This window comes from Narcine bancroftii, chromosome 13 (assembly GCF_036971445.1).
Source record: "Narcine bancroftii isolate sNarBan1 chromosome 13, sNarBan1.hap1, whole genome shotgun sequence".
Taxonomy (NCBI): Eukaryota; Metazoa; Chordata; class Chondrichthyes; order Torpediniformes; family Narcinidae; genus Narcine; species Narcine bancroftii.
The window spans coordinates 44461312-44482155 of NC_091481.1; the positions used below are offsets into that span (position 1 = coordinate 44461312).

At 42.1% G+C, this 20844-nt stretch overlaps 1 protein-coding gene across 2 annotated transcripts in view; it reads left to right on the plus strand.

Moving 5' to 3' along the window:
• Nucleotides 1-20844, plus strand: part of LOC138748470 (uncharacterized) — a 126108-nt gene that overhangs the window by 62651 nt on the left and 42613 nt on the right. The gene's annotated exons all lie outside the window — the stretch shown is intronic.

Below are 20844 nucleotides of genomic sequence, written 5' to 3' on the forward strand. Positions count from 1 at the left end.
CAGTAGATGAGATTAGATGATATGCATGTAGAACTCAGCCTCATCTGAACGGTTTGTGGTCCTGGATAGGTGAGGGAGGAGATGTAGGGACAAGTTTTCACTTTCTACAGCTTTAGTGGGAAGTGCCTGAGGGGGTGGAGGGTGTGTGAGGGAGGGAAGAGACTCTCCCTGCCAAAAATGGATGGGGGATAAGATGTGGCAAGTAGTGCAATCACAGTGAAGTTAGCAGAGATATTAATGAGGATGGTTGGGTGGAATGTGAAGACCGGAGGGACTCTGGTACCCTCGTACTTTGAAAATTACTCCAAGTTCTCCCAGGCTGAACAAAATGAGTAATTCTAGAAGTACAAGAAATGGAGGAGATATGACTGCAGGCTTTATCTTTGATTGTAAGAGGGAATCCACTTAAAGAAAGAAGACATTTTTGGTGTCCTAAAGTGAAAGGCCTCATCCTGGGAATAGATCTGGTGGAAAAATTGTGAGAATGGCTGGTGCTCTTGCAAGGGACAGGATGGTAAATTGTGTAATCTAGGTAGTGACAAGAATTGATGGGTTTGTAATGGCTGTCAGTGGATAGTTTGTCTCCCGAATTGAGACCGAGTGAAGGAAGAGGAAAGAGGTGTCTGAAGAAGTCCAGGTGAATTTCAGGGCTGAGTGGAAGTTGGAAGTGAATTTGTCCTGCACGAATATAGGAGGTTAACACCAATGGAGAGTAGGACCACATAGCTTTTTTCTGAATATTTAATTTTTTATTTTCATAAAAATAAAATTAACAAATATAAAATTTCAACAAAAATATACATATACAATATTAAATTTTATATAAAGCAAAAATGCATACAAAAAAACCCTAACTCTACCCCTTTTATTTCTCCTCCCCCTCCTTTTATTAAATATTCTTTCGTGCACCGTCAGAGCTCACATTTTAAATTAACCTTTGAATTTAGGGAGAGATCACTTTTGATTTTAGCATTATTGAAGTTGAGCACTTCAACATGGCAAGTATAGTTGCCATATTTTCAAAAACATCATACTTGTTCCTTAAATTGCATGTTATGTTTTCCATTGGTATACAACTATCCATCTTGCCAATGTAACTGGAGAGTCTGACTTCCACGTGATTGCAATACATTTTTTGGCCACTGCCAATGCAATTTAATAAACAAAATTTGAAACTGTTTGAGATCTTTGCTTATATCTATAAAATTGCCTAATAAATAAAGTTCTGGATCCCTCGGGAAGGTTACCTTTGTAATTCTTGTTAGTACTTCAGTAATTTCTTTGCCTTAAGGGTCTAACCTTCACACATGATCAGATTGCATGAAAAAATGTTCCTTCTATTTCACACCTAAAAACAATTCTCATATTTCTGGCTTAAATTTGTGCAACCTCTGTGGAGTAAGATATAGTTGGTGTGTTTAAAAAAAAAAAAAAATATATTGAACCAACCCATATCATGCATTAATAGTTGAAGTTACACTAACCAAGCACCCCTCAGACCAGGATTATTCTGATATTGCAACAACCAAGTTGGACTCCCACCTTTCCCTTGATCTCTGCAAACCAGATTCAACACTTTCTAACTGAAAAACAAAATACATTCTAGTAATAAATTTGAGTATATTACCCATCTAGTGTGTCCATTCCATTTCACTAACTCCTGAATTGCCTGTCCCCATCTTTCCTAAAGCATTATCTTTGTAACTCTGCTATACAACCTCCACCCTTTTGTAACCATATGTTTAAAATTCTGTTCCCCATATTCATAGTATAGCATTATTGCTATATTGCATAGTAGAGCTCTTAGCGAAATACCCACTTTTCTCCCGATAATTTCCTGCCACATTTTTTTTTACCATATGTACCAAAATAGGATTATTTGGGTTTTTTTAAAATTGATTTATGGTGCCACTTATAGATAAAGTCTTTAGCTATGTCTTTATTCATTGAATGTAGGCCTATGTGAACCCAATTTGGTGAATTCCCTTCAAAGAAAGATGCCAAAAATCTTGCCTGTGCATCTGGATAGTATTTTTTTTTAAATCTGGAGGTCTCAGGCCCCCCCCCCCCCAATTTATAATCCCAAGTAGGTTTTTCCAACGCAATTCTGTTTGTTATTCCATAGGAATTGTCTTTCTTGATTGTTTAACAATTAAAAAAAAAAATTCTTTGGTAAAGCTGTAGGCAATGATTGAAGTCTTGGCATCACTTTCATCTTTACACAACTCACTCTTCGTCTTGATGTTAATTCCTTCCACCTTTGTAAATCCTGTTCTATTTTACTAGTCAGAGGAACATAGTTAAACTTATACAGAATTTATAAATTACTGTCTGTTACTAGCCAAATATTTAATTCCATCTGTTTTCCATTTAAACCTACTATCTGTTGTAATTATGATTTTTTAAGGGCATTATTTCACTTTTATCCATATTAATATTGAAAACACTCTACCTTATTTTCTAAGAATCTCCTGTAACATTTCCAGGGAGTCTTCCAGATCTGCTCATCCTGACCGACCACAAAGCCCTTAATCTCAGGATCTCTTCTAATAATTTTAGGTAGAGCTTCAATTGCCATTATGAACAGTGCCGGAGACAAAGGGCATCCTTGCCTACTCAATCTACTCCAAGGGAATACTTTCAACATTTGATTATTTGTAATTATCTTTGCCTGTGGATTGCGATAAAGCGTCTTGATCTGATTGATAAATCCCCTTCCTATACCAAATTTCTCCAATGTTTTAAACAAAAAAGGCAATTCTAATTGGTCAAATGCCTTTTGGCTAGAGATATCCAGTTCTCTGATATTCTTTCTCTAATTCTAATATCTGTCATTCCAAATTATTTAATTCGGTATTATATTCCCTCTTCACATTTTTCATAAAAAGCTATTATCTGTTGAACCCAGATTTGTTTCACAAAAAGTTTCAATTTGTTGCCGTTTTAACATTATCGGATTCAGGCGCCATCTATAAGCCCCTTCCTATTTCTCCGCTATTGAAATAGTCAGCATGGGGTGAATGGTTAGAAAGTAACCTCGAAAAGTATTCTGATTTCATCACCCTATCTTTTAAACCTTCTGACAGTAAGAATAAATTGATTTTTGTGTGAGTGTCATGTACCCTTGAGTAGAAGGAATAATCCCTCTCCATTTGGTTAAGGTACCTCCATACATCAATTAAGTTTAAATCCTTCATATAAGATAATGTAATTTTAGCAATCCTAGCCTTGGTTACCTTTCTTGCAGATTTATTCAATATCAGATTCAAACATAGATTAAAGTTTCCTCCTATCAAAATATTTTGTCTCCCTTCAGCAGCTTTCTAAAATATATCCTTCATAAAGGCTTTGTCATCATAGTTTGGCTCATAAATATTCAAAAACATCCATGATTCTGAATAAATCTTACAATTTATCATCACATATCTCCCTGCTTGATTTTTTGATGTTCTCAACAGTAACCAAAATATTTTTATTTATTAAAATTGCAAACCATCCTGCCTTAGAATTGAATGACGAAGAGAAAACCTGCCCCACCCATCCTCTCTTGAACTTGTGATGTTCCATGTTAGTGAGATGTGTTTCCTGTAAAAAGACAGCATCTGCTTTTAATTTTTTTAAGTGAGCTAAGATCTGCTTCTGCTTGATTTTTTTTGTTTAAACCTTTAACATTAAAACTTTAATGTCTTATCCATATTGATTTACAAACAAATATTGCACAGTAATACAGTCACAATAAATAATTAAATAATCTCATGATCTCTTCCATTTGAAAAAAGTTGGAAAGCCTCTGTTCTGACAGTAACGGAAAAAGAAACTCTGGAAGCCTGCAGAAAAAGACTACAAAATCCTCCAGGGATAGAAATGGAAAGAAAACCCACCCTAAAGCGCCATCTTTAAAACAAACTTCCCTCTTGATACCATTACACCCCTTAGAACGGAGTCTACGCCCTTATTCAACCTTATTCAACATTTGACATTTCCCTGGTTTATGCGCGAAGTATCAATAAGAAAGATTAACATTACCTAATAAATGTATCTTGGTCTACAAAAATACAAGAATCTTAAATCTCTCTTCCAGAGACATTTTCTTCTTAAACTCCACGAGGAAATTTTTCTGTTTCTGCTTTGTTTTGAAAAACCACCTGTTTCCTTCTGACACCTCCACCCGTAAGGTCGCCAGATAAAATATGGAGAACTTGAAATTCTTCGCCTGGAGTTGCCACTTGACCTTGTCGAATTCTTTTCTGTTCTGTGTAACATGACCTCCTGACCATTCCACTTCAGTGGGGTGTTATTCAATTTAGAGTATTAAAATGCTGCTCTTAAGATGGCTTCTTGATCTCTGAAGCTCAATGGCCTCACAAGGACTCGGTTGAGGAGACATATTTTCATTTCTTCTCAGTCTGAAGGTTCGATGGGCTCTCTCAATCTGTCCTTGTCCGCCAACTGACTTGGCACGATCCAGGATTGTAAGAATTTAACCACATCTCTTTCTTCAACACCTTCTCTAAACCAAATATGCGTACCTTATTTCGTCTGCTAAAGTTCTCTGTATGATCAATCTTATCAAGGAGCATTTGTTTATCAATCGCCCACTGCTTTTGCTTGGTCATGCATTTCTTCTAATTTCCGCTTTCCCAAGTCTCTCTCAGTGTTATTCATTAGATCCATTAAATCAGTAATTGATTCACCCATGTCTTTGATTGAGTTTGTTAATTCTTTTATCACTCCTTCAACTTTTGCAGTCTATGTTCTCAAGACTTCCATCCCTGCTAGGATTGTCTATAATTCTTGTGCAGAGGTTCCTAAAGATGGGGAAATTGAGGTAGCTCCTTCTGGCTATCAGTGAACGTCGGAGGCGAACTTGTTTTGATTATTTTTTCCAGTCATCTTTGATCATGATCACTATCAGTAGCTTTTGCAGCAGAAAAATCTGAAAAGAAAATTACTTTTGAGTTGTCTTTTTGAAACTCTTCATGGAGACCTCAGCCAAAACGTCTGCTCAGTCTTTTTGCATGGCCACACCCCTGACTGTTCCACATACTTGACAACAAGGCAGGTGTAGCTTGAGCTCATATGGATGCCCATGGCTGCACCCTAGATCTGGAAGAAATGGGAGGGGTCAAAGAAGTTGTCAAGTGTGAGGGCATATTCTGTGAAGTGGAGGAGAATGTTAATTGATGGGGACTGAACAGCTCTGAAAGGTGATGGGGCCATCAAATTGGAATTCTTCAGAAAAGTGGAGAACGTGAGTGGTATACTGCTACTGTTGGCGTCAGGCAGCATGGTTGACTTAGTGGTTAGTGTAATGCCTTTACAGTGCCAGCAATCGGGACAGGACCTGATTTCGCATCCCACGCTGTCTGCAAGGAGTTTGTACGCTCTCCCCATGTCTACATGGGTTTTCTCCGTGGGCTCCGGCTTCCTCCTATCCTTCAAAAACATGTCAGAGTGTAGGTTAATGGGGTGTAATTTGGGTGGCATGGACCGTAGGGCCAAATTGTCCTGTTATAGTGTTGTATGTCTTATTTAAAAAAATTAATGTAGGTGGGAAGGAACTGCTTGAAGAGAAATTATATTGACTAGAATTGAATGCTTGCAGGAAGCTGGATTGGGAAGAAATATAGTTAATTTGAGTGTGGACGAGAGCTTGCCCAGAAATAGAACTTTGAGTTTTAGATGGTTATTTCAAATACAATATATGTATTTAATTTGCACATGTGCATGTCATAACTTGCTCCTGCTTCCCACACCATGTAACTCTTATCACACTGTATTACATGTTGCTGATCTTAAAAATTCAGGAAACTGCTGCACAAACACATTGTACAATTTTTTGCCTTTGGGACTTGCTTTCCTGAGCATATGGGAAAATTTTCTGTAAAGACGGTGGGAGGGACCATAAATATGGCTTTGGCAGCAATGTTCATATCCTGCACAAATGTAAAAACAAAGGGTACCTCGTTCTTACTACTACATTTAGCAACGTATCATTGTGATACATGCACTTGTTTATCCTTCTTCTTTCTGTAATTATAAATCTATAAACAATATTTTTGAAGTCTTTCATTTTCATCAAACCTTGTCTACAAATTTGCTGATGATTGTTGCTGAATAATGGGAAATGTTGAGTCAAAATACAAATCAAGAACCTGGTTGGGTTGTGCCAGAACAGCAATCTTGCTTTCAACATAACTAAGACCAAGGAACTGATTATTGGTTTTTGGATAGAGCGGCTGTGGGACCATACACCTGTCTGCAATGATGGGATGGAGGTGGAGAAGTTCAGAACCTTCATGATCCAGGGAGTCCATATTTCAGAAGACCTTTTCTGGAGGCAGCTCATTGAAGCAACCATAAAGAAGGCACTCCAATGCCTCTTCTTTCTAAGGAGTCTGAAAAGATTTGACAAATTGTTATCAAACTTCAGCAAGCACACTCTGAAAAGTACACTGACTTGTTGCATCACAAACTGGTTTAAGAATACAGTTTCCCTGGAAAGCATAGGGGTCCATCACAGATTGATCTCTCATCCATTTTCAGACATCTATGTGAGGCATGCCCCAAGAAGGTAGCCAGCATCATAAAGGACTTCCACCACCCTATTCACAACCTTTTTTCACTGCTATCTTTGGGCAAAAGGTGCAGACATCTCAGTGTTTAAGGACAGTTTCTTTCCGACAGTTATCAGGCTCTTGAACAACCCTTGTTAAGCTAATCATGGACTTCTCTGACACCACACTATTCCAAATTCACTTCTTTTTCCCAAGGGGTGTGAATATTTATTATCTATCAATCTTATGTATTTACTGCCTTTTTAAATTTTATTTTGTTTTGTATTCTAGATTTCTTTACAAATACCTGTTTGGGTGCAGCAAAATAATTTCAGTGCATGGCAATAAACTCATCTTTAGCATTATTATTTACCACATAATTTTTCTGAATTTTTATTTCTATTAGAACGATAGAACCAGTGAACAGGCCTTAAGGTTCATCTACGCCGAACTATTATTCTGTCTTTTCCCAATAACCTGCACCTGGACCATATCCTCCCACCCCATCTCCCCATCTATGTACCTATCCAAGTTTTTATTAAATATTGAAATTGAACCCGCAATCCCCCCTTTTGTGTGAAGAAGTTCTCCCTAATGTTCCCTTGAAACATTTCACCTTTCATTCTTAACCCATGTCCTCAAGTTCTTTTCTCACCTAACCTCAGTGTGCAAAAAGGCAAAAGGTGCAGGCCAAGTAATTATCAGCCAGTAAGTTTGACTTCGGTGGTGGGGAAAGTTATGGAGAGTATACTCAGAGATAGTATGTACAAATATCTGGATAGGCAGGGGTTGATCAGGGGCACCCAGCATGGGTTTGTGAAGGGAAAGTCATGTTTGACGAATCTTGTTGAGGTTTTTGAAAAGGTGACAAGAAAAGTGGATGAAGGTAGGGTGATTGATGTGATCTATTTGGATTTTAGTAAGGCTTTTGATAAGGTTCCACATGTAAGGTTAGTAAGGAAGGTTCAGTCACTAGGGATTAATAGAGAGATAGTGAGATGGGTTCAGAGGTGGCTGAAAGATAGTCAGCAGAGAGTCATGGTGGACAACTGTCTGTCAAGATGGAAGCCTGTGACGAGCGGTATGCCTCAGGGATCAATGCTGGGTCCCCTGTTGTTTATCATTTATATTAATGATTTGGATGAGCGGGTGGTTAACTGGTTAAGCAAATATGCGGATAATACGAAAATAGGGGGAGTTGTGGATAGTGAGGAAGGTTTTCTTGAATTACAGAAGGATTTGGTTTGTTTGGAAAAGTGGGCCGAAAGATGACAGATGGAATTTAATGTAGACAAGTGCGAGGTGCTGCATTTCGGAAAAAAATAACCAAAATAAGACATATGCAGTTAAGGGGAGGGCATTGAGGAATGCAGAGAAACAGAGGGATCTTGGAGTTATGGTACAGAGTACCTCGAAAGTGGATTCCCATGTAAACAGTGTGGTTAAGAATGCATATGGTACGCTGGCCTTCATAAATCATAGCATAGAGTGTAGCTGGAAAGTGATCCTACAACTGTTTAAGGCATTGGTGAGGCCAGGTTTGAGTATTGTGTTTAGTTCTGGTCTCCAAATTATATGAAGGATCTAGATAAGGTGGAGAGGGTGCAGAGAAGATTTACAAAAATGTTGCCTGGCTTACAACATCTAGAATACAGAGAAAGATTAAGGAGACTGAGACTTTATTCATCGGAATGTAGACGGTTGAGAGGGGATTTGATAGAGGTATTTAAAATTATGAAGGGAATAGATAGACTAGACTGAGGGCAAGGGAGGTTGGAACAAGAGGGCATAGGATAAGGGAGCAAAACTTTAGGAGAAATGTTAGAGGATGCTTCTTCACTCAGAGATGGTGGTAGAATAGAATGATCTTCCAGAGGAGATGGTTGCGGCAGGGTCCTATCTGTCATTTAAGAGAAGGTTGGATGTGTACATGGATATGAGGGGGTTGGAGGGTTATGGGTGGAGAGTGGGAGGGAGGAACTAGTGGCCTGTTTCCGTGCTGTAAACTGTTATATGGTTTAAAAAAAAAACCTACCATTTACTCTATTATACCCCTCACATGTTGATGGAGAAGATTCTGAGAGGCAGAATTTATGAACATTTGGAGATTATGAATAGTCAACATGATTTTGTCAAGAGCAGGTCATGCCTTATGAGCCTGATTGAATTTTTTGAGGATGTAGCTAAACACATTGATGAAGGAAGAGCAGTCGATGTAGCGTATATTGGATTTCAGCAAGGCATTTGATAAAGGTTCCCCATGCAAGGCTTATTGAGAAAGTTAGGAGGCATGGGATCCAAGGGGACATTGCTTTGTGGATCTAGAACTGACTCACCCACAGAAGGCAAAGAGTGGTTTCGATGGGTCATATTCTGCATGGAGATGTGCCCCTCAGGGATCTGTTCTGGGACCCTTACTCTTCAAGATTTTTATAAATGACCTGGATGAGTAAGTTTTCTGATGACACAAAGATTAGGGGTGTTGTGGATAATGTGGAGGGCTGTCAGAGGTTACAACGGGACGTTGATAGGTTGCAAAACTGAAAAGTGGCAGATGGAATTCAACCCAGATGAGTGTGAAGTGCTTCATTTTGGTAGGTCAAATATGATGGCAGAATATAGTATTAATGGCATGACTCTTGGAAGTGTGGAGGATCAGAGGGATCTTGGGGTCCAAGTCCTTAGGCCGTTCAAAGCAGCTGCACAGGTTAATTCTGTGGTTAAGTAGGCATATGCAGGTTGATTGTCGAAACAAAGCAATCAGCAAACAACATAGCTAGGTTGCTTAATATAGTACATCTGGCACATCAGGGGTGTAAAACATCAGGGTGGCTGTAACTTGATGTGGAGAAGGCCTTCGACAGATTGGAGTGGGACTTTTTGTTCAAGGTACTGGAGAAATTTGGACTGGGATAAACATTTATTATTTGGGTTAGGACACTACTATAAACCCCAACTAAAGTTAATCGCAAATGGGCAGATGTCTCTAGTATTTCCATTGAGTAGGTCCATTAGACAGGCTGTCCATTGTCCCCAGTGCTATTATTACTGGCCTTTGAGCTGCTAGTGGAGGCCTTTTGGCCTGGCCGGTGGGCCAGGTGGAACATAAAATCAACTTATTTGCTGATGATGTGTTAGTATATTTGACAGACCTGGGGGGTCGTTGGCCAGGCTGTGGACCACACTGTCTCAGGGTCTTGGGGTATAACGTAAATCTGGACGTGTGAGATTATCCCTCTGACAATGCCAACAGGGAAGTCAATTCAAATGGCCCCAAGAAGGCATTAAATACCTGGGGATAAATGTAGATAAGGAGTTACGCAACTTATACAAACTCATTTATCTCCCTTTGCTCCAGAAGATTGAGGAGGACTCGTTAGATGGAGAACCCTGCCCATAACTGTGGTGGGCAGAGTTCACTGTGTTAAAATGAAGATAATGCCAAAGCTACAATATCTATTTCAGTTGTTACCCATTCTATTGGCCCAGGGCTTCTTTAAGATGCTCAACGGTTGTGTCAGAAAGTTTCTGTGGAATGGTAAAATGACTAGAATCTCAATGGAAAAATTGGGGGATTTAAAATTGCCAGATGTCAAAAAATATTACTGGGCAGCCCAGATGAGGTTTATCGCCTCACTTTTTGAGGAAGGGGATCTCCCCCTCCTGGGCACAAATTGGACTACATGGAGTTGGTGAAAAGAAAGTAGGAGATTTTATTTATAAATGGGACACTAATCTCAAAGAAAACCGATAACCCCATATACTTCAGACATGGCATAGAATAAATCAGTGCATTGGATTAAGGTAGGGATATCTCCCAAAATGCCCTTGACCCAGAACAACAATACCCATGAATCTGGACAATAAGATCCTGGAAACCTGGTGCCAGAAAGGGATCAGGTGTATTGAGGAATGTTACAAGTGACGGCAGCTCATGTCATTCGAGCAATTGAGGAATAAATATGATTTGTCCAATAGAACATTTTTCTGCTATCTGCAACTAAGATTTTTTTTTTGAGGGACAAATTGGGACCGTCTATGACCCTGCCTATGTGTAATGACATGGAGAGTCTAATTCGAAGGGGGAATGTGCGTATTTTTATTACTGTGATGTTTCTCCTATTTCAAAGTGAGAGCCTGAAGGTGACCTTACACAGGTCAAGGGAAAGGTGGGAGTCGGACTTGGGCACAACAATCCACGAGCAATGTTGGTCAGACCTGTGTCTGGACAGCATGACAGCTATTATTAATGCCAGGTACAGGTTGGTGCAATATAATTTCCTGCATCAACTGTACCTCACACCTCAAAAACTACATAAATCTAAACCAGAATTCTCGGAAATGTGCTTTAGGTGTGGTGTGGAGATTGGAACCTTTATCCATTCAACTTGGCTGTGTACAAAGATGAGATCCTTCTGGGAGGACCTGGGGGACATTCTGAAAAAAAATTACAAGGATGGATTTTCCACAAGATGCGGAATTGTACCTTCTGGGGAACATTATGGACTGTCCAAGTACAAAACTCAGTTTTGAAGGTCGCCTTGGTGGTAGACAGGAACTGTATAACAGTCACGTGGGAGTCCGACTCCCAATTAAGCATGACATGGTGGAATATGTAAAAGCAGAGTATTCTTCAGACAGAATACTCACAGCTTTCCTTTTGGGTGGTGATAATGGAAGGGAAAGGTCTGTAGTGTGGCTGGATAAGTGGCAACTGAATATCTGTTAAGACCAGTACCACATCAATCATCCTCTTTTTGGATTAAACATGAGGCATGTCTTCAGCATATTGTTTGGCTTTCTTCTTTTCTTCAGCATTCTGCTCCTCATAGGAAGAGTTTGAGTTCTTCGAACCAAACTTTGAAGGAGGTTTATCGCATCCTCTAAATTTTATTGGACGAGTCTCTTTAACTTCCCAGCAACAGGTTTGCACATCTTTTACTTTCTTTTTTTTGGCTGATCATAGATTATTTTTGGCTGGTAAGATTCAAACGGCATTGGTTCTTCAACCGCATCAACAGACACAGCATTTGTAAAATCCTTCTGTGAAAAACCAGGCTGACTCCACTTATGGCTCCTACAGATTTCTTCAACTATAACTGCAGCCTTTTCAGCCACTCTGGCTTCAATGTCTTTTTCCTGTAATTCCAGATCCAATTTTGCAACTTGCAATTCTGTATCATTTTCTGACAGTTTATTTTGAAACCTTTTATTAGATTCTCTCTTTGCATTCAATTCTTTCAACAGGAAAGTAATTCTTCCATTATCTTCTGAAAAGTTAGTAACTTGACCTGGAGTGTGATGTGATGAATTGGTACTTCTTTCAGCCCTGCTGCAGTATCTGAATTCCTTCATCTTGCTCATTACATTTGCTGAAATGCAATATCTCTTATTTTCTGCATCATTATCAGCTGGGCCTTCAAGGTACATTCTTGATTGTCTTCTGTAGTCAGCTATCTTGTGTTATTGACCAATGATGGTGAGACAGATTATATCATATTTTATATATAGGTATGTTTTTGGAAGAGATAGATTGTGGGGATTTTAATGTAGGAAACAAACATTTCACAAAACAGATCTCAATTAAAATGCAAAAGCTCTGCTCAAACCAGACACTATGGGCCCAGTGCCTTTGTAAAGACGATAGAAACTGCTTTGCTGAAGGTTTTCACAAGGAGGTGAAAAAAGAAGAGTCCATCTCGGGGACCTGATAATATAGGTATCTTTCAGGAATTGATTTTGGAGCCAGAAATCTGTTTGGTGGCAGTTTGCTGTTTTAAGAGAGGTTCTGGTTTTTACAAAGAGAGAGGGAGAGGGAGAGAGAGAGAGAAGAGCATGTGATTCTTTGGAGAGAGCTTTCTGCAGTGGCTTCTGGAGGCTGCAGCACAACAAGCTGGTAGCTTGTTTAAACCTCATTTTGAAAGTGGGTTGTGAGTTCTGAGTTCAGCCTGTTGAAAACCCGTGTGGTCCATACAAGAGGAAATGACTGGCTAGAGTGTTTTACCTGAAATAAGGGAAACAAAAGGAACTCTGTGGTGACCTGGAACAAGAGGTTATCATTTGGAAAACCTTGATAGGGCAAGTTTCTTCGGCAAGACACGGAAGTGCTGATTAAAGTAAATCAGTTTGTGTGTGTCCAACGAATAACGATTATCTCTCTGAAAACTGACAAGAACCTTCCTGAGCGGTAACCATTTACCTTTCAAGCATCAAAGCCTGGTGAACTTTATAAATATTAAATTCTGCGCACAGTATAAGAATTGCCTGCAACTAGTGAACTTGGAGGAGTGAAAAGTGAGATTGGACTGTGAATCAAAGAGCTTTTCTGAACTTATACACGTTACATATATCTGCACTTAGAATTAGAATAGGATTAAGTTAGGTTAAATTAAGTTACTGGTAATAAGTTAAAAGTTTGATTTTTTTTTATGTTTGAAAAATTAAAAACTACTTTTGTTTAAGTAACCATTTGTCTTGGTGAATTTCTATTGCTGCTGAGTTTTGGGGTCCTCTGGGCCCGTATCTTTGGTTCTCTTTAAAAAGATGAATCTCCTCCTCCAACTGGGCAATTTGATAAAGCTGAATCCCTTTCCTCAATAACTGCATTAATTTCTTTAGCAGTTAATCTTTTCTTCCACTATCTGGTTTTGTGAATTCTATCTACAATTAAATCTTCATTATTGTCAACTTCTCTCTGGCCTTTTCTCTTGGTCACTTTCAAATCTAAATACTCATTAGATTCACACCTATTTTTCTGAAAATCGGTTTTGTTTCCAAGTACAAAGTTAAAATCTTTCTGGTTACTGTTTTCATGATTATCCAATATTTCTAAGTCCCTTTTCAATATTTTGTTCTCAGAAGGCAGTTGTGCCAATTTTGCAGCATCTTCTAACACTTCATTTTCATCCATTTCTGATGAAAATAATTCCTTTAATGCTGGTATAGATGCCTTTGATTTATTTTCGTCAGTGTGATTTTCATTACTTTCACATTTATCTGTTTTCTTCAGAAGTGGCTTTCTTATTTACAGTCATTTGCGGCAGTTTTAACTTTTCCTTAACATGTCCTCTGAACAGAGGCTCCCCAGAAGAATCTGAATCAATCTCAACATAAAGAGAAGGAACATCTATTTTATTTCTTTTATTTTATTTTGTTCTTTCTGTTTCAGGTATGCACATTTCTCTTTTCTTTAAAGGTAACCCAATGCAATAATGGCCATCAACCAGCTGGACAAATTTTGAGATGAAATCTGTGAACTGCTGTGTTCTTTTGAAGGTTTTTGGTCGTCACTGAGGCACTCAGGAAAGTTAGTTCCCTCCTCTCCTCAAGTTTCACAACTGCTGACTGTTCTTGAGCAATATCATTATTCCCTTCTGATGGTCCATTAGTCAGCCAACCAAACGTGGTTTTAACAGCATAAGGTCTGTCTCCCACACTCCATTTTACATCTTGGGGTTCCAGAGCTTTTGGTAAATCTGAGCCGACCACCATCTCTCTATCAGAGCCAATTTCAGGTAGATGAACATTCCTCAGATATCGTTTTGATGTGAGACTCCGTTTGTGCACAGTCATAGCTTTCTGAGTGTATATGCCTGCGAGATCACAAAAATTGCTGCTGTCCAGTCCAGCAATCTTTAAGTCTGAAACAATGCTGGTTTCAACAACCTTCCTTTGACCCATAGTTATCAATAGAATCCTTGACCTTCTTCCCTGAAGATTAAGCTTATTCGTTAGCCCCACTGTGCAAAATGATGCAGTGCCTCAACTCTATAAATATGGCAACGATACCACGGTAGTGGGTTGTATAAAGGAAGGGGATGAGTCAGCATTGAAAATTTGGCTTATTGGTGCACCAACAACAACTTTGCACTCAATGTCACCAAAATTAAGGAGCTGATTGTTCACTTCAGGAAAGGAAAGCCAGAGATATACAATCCAGTGATCATTGGGGATCAGAGCTGGAGAGTGTGAGCAAATTTAGGTTCTTGGGATTTTTCCTGGATCCAACACATCAATGGTATCATGAAAGAAGCACGTTTGTTGTGAGTGTTTTGGTTATTGTGTGTAAGTATAATTAGTCTGGTGTTAAAGTGTTGAGGGGGAAGGCAATAAAAAGAAGCACTTAAACTCTATGAGATTGTATGGAATTAACAAGTATGAAATGTAAATAATGTTTATATTGTTGATAATGATATTATGTAGCGGGGTCACTACGGTTATAGATTGGATTATAGTTCCAGGTAGAAAGAAGACTTGCACACCAAGGGAGTGTAATCGACACGGACTTTACTGGGCTTGCAGCTCTGCCTTTTATAGGCAGCCAGCCATGACTTGAGCAAAGCCAGCTGCTGATTGGTTGTCCCAAATGTGCAGGCCTGGATTAGATCCGCTGGCTGTGATTGGCCAATTCGACAGATATTCCTGCGGCCTATGGGAGTGGGCATCTCATCCATGCTATCTGCCCAATTGTCATGCTTGATGACTGTTTGCTGTGTCAGCTTGTGGAGTGGGCCACAGGCCACTATATGATCCCCTCCCCTCCCCCCAGAACCGGCAATTGGGACATTACCTTTTGGTGGCCGACCCCTGCGCCATGGGGTTGGGAGAGTAACTGGCTGGTTAACATCCAAGTGGGCTGGTTTCAGCCAGTCGCATGTGAAAGTCTCATCCCTGCCATTAACGTCCAACACGCAGGTGGAGCTGTTGTGTGTGACGATGCGTTATGGGCCTTCATAAGGCCGTTGAAGGAGTGGCCGGTGGGCTCCATTTCGGATAAAAACGTAATGAGAATCTTCAAAGTTTTTTGGAACAAAGGTGCTGGCTTGCCCGTGAACTCTGGGCTTAACTGGGGCTAGTGAGTTCAGACACTCATGCAGTCTTTGGAAGCTGCCACGAATTTGCCCGGGATGATTAGGGGTGCGTCATGGACCAACTCAACAGAGGATGCCTCGAGATCCTCTTTCAGGATGGTGCGGATGCCTCGCTGGACCCAAGGGAGTTTGTCTGCCCAGTTCGGTCTGGTGAGTCAGGCCATCAGAGCTGTCTCCAGGTGCCTATGGAACCTTTCCACCAGCCTGTTGGCCTGCGGGTGGTATGGTGTGGTGGAATTGAGTTCCTAGAGCATTTGCTAAGATGCTACAGGCTAGAAGTGAATTGGGCCCCCCTGTCAGATATTGTGTTCGTGGATCCCGAAACGTGCCACCCAGGTGTTCAGTAATGCCTGTGCACATCTCTCCGTAGAGATTTCAGGTAGCGGCACTGCCTCTGGCCATCTAGTCATCTAGTCAACCATGGTCAACAAGTAACATGCACCTCTGGATACAGGTAGGGGCCCCACAATGTCTGTGCACGTGGCTGAAATGGCAGTGTGCTGGTTCGAATGGCTGCGGAGGGGCTTTAATATAGGGCTGGACCTTGGATGCCTGGCACTGAGTTCATGTTTTGGCCCCCTGAGTGACCTCTTTACAGAAGCTGTGCCAGACAAACCTGTTGGTCACCATTCTAACTGTAGTCCTGATAGTGGGTGAGTCTCCTCCATGCGACTGGAATAATGGGGCGCGATTTACTTGTCAATGTGTTGAAGAGCAGCATGCAGTTATCTGGGGCGATCTAGATGTCTTCTAATTGCAGGCTGGTAAGTGCTGTCCGGTACGCTGGTATGTCAGGGTCTGCTTGCTGCGCATCTGCCAGGGCTGCACCGTTGATACCCAGGGCGGGATTGCGCACTGCTAGGATAGCCGGATGGGATAGGGCATTGGCTACCACATTGGACTTGCCAATGTCCGTCGAAAATTCAGATACGTAAGACAGGTGCCTCCATTACCTGGCTGACCATGAGTCTGACATCTTGGTGAATGCAAAGGTAAGTAAGTGGTTTGTGGTCTGTATATTTTGAACTTCCTGCCTTCCAGGAAGTAACAGAAATGCTGAATTGCCAGGTATAATGCTAACAGCTCCTTATTAAAGGCACTGTACTTGAGCTCTGGGGGCCTGAGATGTTTACTGAAAAAGGCCAGCAGCTGCCACTGTCTCTTAACCAGTTGCTCAAATACACCTGCTGCAGGCGTCTACCATGAGGGCGGATGGAGCGTCTGTCCTGGGATGCACAAGGAAGTTGGCTTTGGCCAGGGCACCTTTAGTTGTTTGGAAAGCCTTGGTTGCCTCCTGTGTCCATTAAATGTTTTTACTGGGCCCTGCCATGAAGTGAAATAGCTGACTCGTGATGTGAGCTGCTGCAGGTATGAAGTGATGTTAGAAATTGTCCATGCCTGCAAACTCTTGCAGTCCCTTGACAGTTGTTGGTCTGGGGAAGGAATGAATAACGTCCACTTTGGTGGGTGGCCTGGCCCCATGTTGGTCAATGCGATGGCCCACGAAATCAATCGTCTCTCGGCCAAAATGGCACTTGGCTAGATTGATGGTTAAACCAAACTCACTTAGCATGGAGAACAATAGTCTTAAGTGAGAGGCGTGCTCGGTGCGGGTGTGGCTGGTTATTAAAATGTCATTGAGGTAGAGAAAGCCGAAGTGCAGATCCCGGCCCACTGCGTCCATCAACCTTTGGAAAGTCTGAGTCGTGTTTTTCAGCTCAAATGGCTTGCGGAGGAATTCGAACAATCCAAAGGAGGTTATGATGGCATTTTTTGATAAGGGATCTGATGATAACCCTTGTTGAGGTCCACCCTTGCAGATTAGTGGTGAAGTCCTGGATATGGGGCACGGGATATCTGTCGGGTGTGGTGGCCTCATTAAGGCGGTGGAAGTCTCCGCATGGCCTCCATTCTCCAGCTGCTTTAGGAATCATATGGAGGGGGGGGAGGCCCATGGGCTATCGGAGCGCTGCACAATGCCGAGTTCCTCCATCTTTCGAAACTTCTCTAGCCAGGTTGAGTTTCTCTGGGGGAAGACGCCGCACTCTGGCGTGGAGGGGAGGGCCCTCTGTAATAATTTGATGTCCCACCCCGTGTTTGGATTCTGCCAATGAAATGGGGCGTAATAATGGAGGGGAATTCTACTATGACTCGAGTGAATTTGTTCTCGGCATTACTCACCAAGTGTAGATGGGGGTTAGTAAGTTCAGTGCCCTTGAGCAAGAGTGTCTGAAATGTCTGGGCTGATGCCCCTTAATGTCCACCAGTAGCGAGTTGGTTCTCAGGAAATCAGTACCCAGTAACAGTTGTTCTACGGCCGCCACCATAAACTTCCAGGTAAATTGTCTGTCCCCAGAGCAGAGGGAAATTGTATGGGTGCCAAATGTCTGAATGTTGGAGCCATTTGCTGCTCGAAGCTCTCAGACAACTTGCAGTTGTGGGCTTCTAGACTGGACGAGGAAAGGCCATCTGATGTCCACCAAGAAACGTCGCCCTGACAGGGAGTCTTGGATGTGGAAGAGGCTATGTTGTTGGCCAGTTGTCACAGCCATCAACGACGGCCAGCTTTGGCATTTATCTCGAATGCGAAAGGAGAGCGGCATCAATGGGCCTCGGTACCCCATCGTTGATGATAGAAATAGTACTTCTCACCTGTGGGGTGCGTCAATTGGGTGGTCAGACAGTCGGTCAACAGGATTCCTAGCCAGGCGATGCTGATGAGGTGCGAAACGCTGGCGTCCCTCTTCACCGCCCATAGCAAGTCTGCTTGGGCAGCCACCCTTCTGGGGTTGTTGAAGTCTTCCTCCACAATGAGCAGCTGGATGTCTTCAGGCAGCTGCTCCAGAAAAATCAGCTGGAACAGCAGGCAAGAGGTTTGGCCATCATTGAGACCGAGCATGTTGCTCATGAGGGCAGAAGGGGATTTGTCCCCAAACTGTCAATGTTCAGCAGTTGGACAACGTGATCCTGCTTTGAGTGCCCGAAAGTGTGGGTTAATAGCTTCTTGATGGCCACATACTTCCCTTGCTCCGGGGGTTACTGGAGGAAATCGATGATGCAGGCTGTGGTGTCTTGATCGAGGGCGCTGACAACGTAGTAGTAGCGCGTGTCGTCTGCAGAGATCCGGCAAATGGTGAACTGCACCTTGTCCTACTGGAACCACACCTGTGGTTGCAACATCCAGAAGCCTGCCAGCTTCAACGCAATGGCATTGATTGTAGGCTGTTCCCTTACTGTTGCATCTTAAATCCATTTGGACCAGACGGGATCGCCACTGTCGCAGGGTTGCTATGGTTATAACTCGAGTAGAAAGAAGATTTGCACACCAAGGGAGTGTAATCGACACTGACTTTATTGAACTACGTTTCTGCCTTTTATCGGCTGCTGGCCGTGTCACCACCAGGGCTTGGCTTGAGTGAGGCTGGCTGCTGATTGGTTGTCATGAATGCACAGGCCTGGATTGGACCCCTGCGATCAGTTGGCTGTGATTAGCCATTTTGACTGCTATTCCTCTGGCCTATGGGAGCAGGCATCTCATCCCACATGCTGTGTGCCCAATCATCGTGTTCAACGACTGTTCGTTGTATCGGCCCGTGGAGTGGGCTGCAGGCTGCTACGATTAATGATACTGACAATTGTTGGAGATGAGTGGAAAAACTATAAATAAAATATTCAAAAAAAGGAAGCATATCAGTGCTTCGACTTCCTCAGGAGTTTCGTGAGGGTTTGATATGATAGCAGAAACCCTTGGAAATTTCTACAGGTGTGTGGTGGAAAGTGTGCTGACTGGCTCCATCATGGTATGGTATGGGGACACCAATACCCCTGAGCATAAAGTCCTCCAAAAGGTAGTGGATACAGCCCAGGACATCACAGGCAAAACTATCCCCACTATTGAGTACATCTACAGGGAACGCTACTGTCGGAGAGCAGCAACAATCATCAAAGACCCACCCCACCCAGCACCCACTCTGTTCTCACTGCTGCCATCAGGAAAGAGGTATCAGCACCACAAGACTCGCACCACCAGGTTCAGGAACAACTGCTGCCCCTCCACCATCAGACTCCTCAACCACAAACTCAATCAGGGACTCATTTAAGGATTTTTGTTGTGCACTTTATTGATTTTCTTTTTGTTCTCTGTATTAGTCAGTTTGTTTACATTTGTTATTTGATTACAGTTTATTTACATGTTTTACACGTGATTTCCAAAGTGAGCGCTGCTGCCCCACTGTGGATGATGGAAAGATCCAAGGGGCGGTGAGGGAGAAGGGGACAGTGAGGAATAAGGGGGAATTTTGAACCTTCAGACTTGTTATTATTCAGCCTGCTGCAAAATTTAATGAAGAAGCTGGTAGTAATTTTCTGGCCAGACTCGGTGTGGTAGTAGTGAGGAAAATAAACAGCAATGAGACATTCTCATGAGAGCTGGTCTGGTGCCACTAACCCTCGCTCAGCACTGGTGCCTCCACCACAACCCCCTGAGCACAGCACTGACATTAACCCTCCCCTTTTAGCACTGCCGCTACCCCTTCACTCTATGCCGCCACTGCTACCCCCTGCTCAGCATCACTACCAACCCCCCCACTCAGCATCACTACCAACCTCCCCGCTCAGCTCCACCACCACTCTACCCCACTCAGCGCCACTGCCACCCCCTACTCAGTGTTGCAGCCACCCCCTCACAGCATTGCCACTACCCCCACTCAGCATCACTATCACCCCCCTATAAATGTGCCACTACCCCACTCTCAGCGGTGCCACTACCACCCCTCTCTATACCCTTCAATTGGTATGGCAACTTCCTTATGATGACTAGCATATTAACAGGCATGTACTCTATCTTCCATAGCATTACATGAATTTTATGCTCGTTGCCAAAATACTCCTGCAGTAAAGACTTAGCCATCCTGAATCCTCTGTATGTAGGCAACTCCTGACAAATTCCCTTGGCTGTCCACATGTGTACTGTTCTAGATAATAGAGACAATCTCTGTGGTTTTTGTTCTTGCTTTCAATATTGTGTTCAAAGGATTTAATGAACGCTTGGCACTGAAGAGAGTCTCCATCTTGGGTATGGAAGATAATAACTGTAGTTGAATTAATGATGCAGTAATTTCATTTTGCTTTTCCTTGACTGAGAATATGATACTCTGTTCACTGGAAATGTCACATGTGCATGTCTACCAAGATTTTTGATGCTTGACTGGAGTATCAAGGGAGCTGTGGCGATAGAATGGACCCAAGTTGCAGCTCAGGTGCTTGTGGACTGGTAACACTGTGCTTTGGAGGATTTGTCCATTTGTAGGCATGTCTTGTAATTGGCACAAAAGGATCTGCCTTAACATTAAATGTTTTCCTTTTCTGTTGACTAATATAAGCGACTATTATCCATAAAAGCTGCTTGGAGGCTTGGT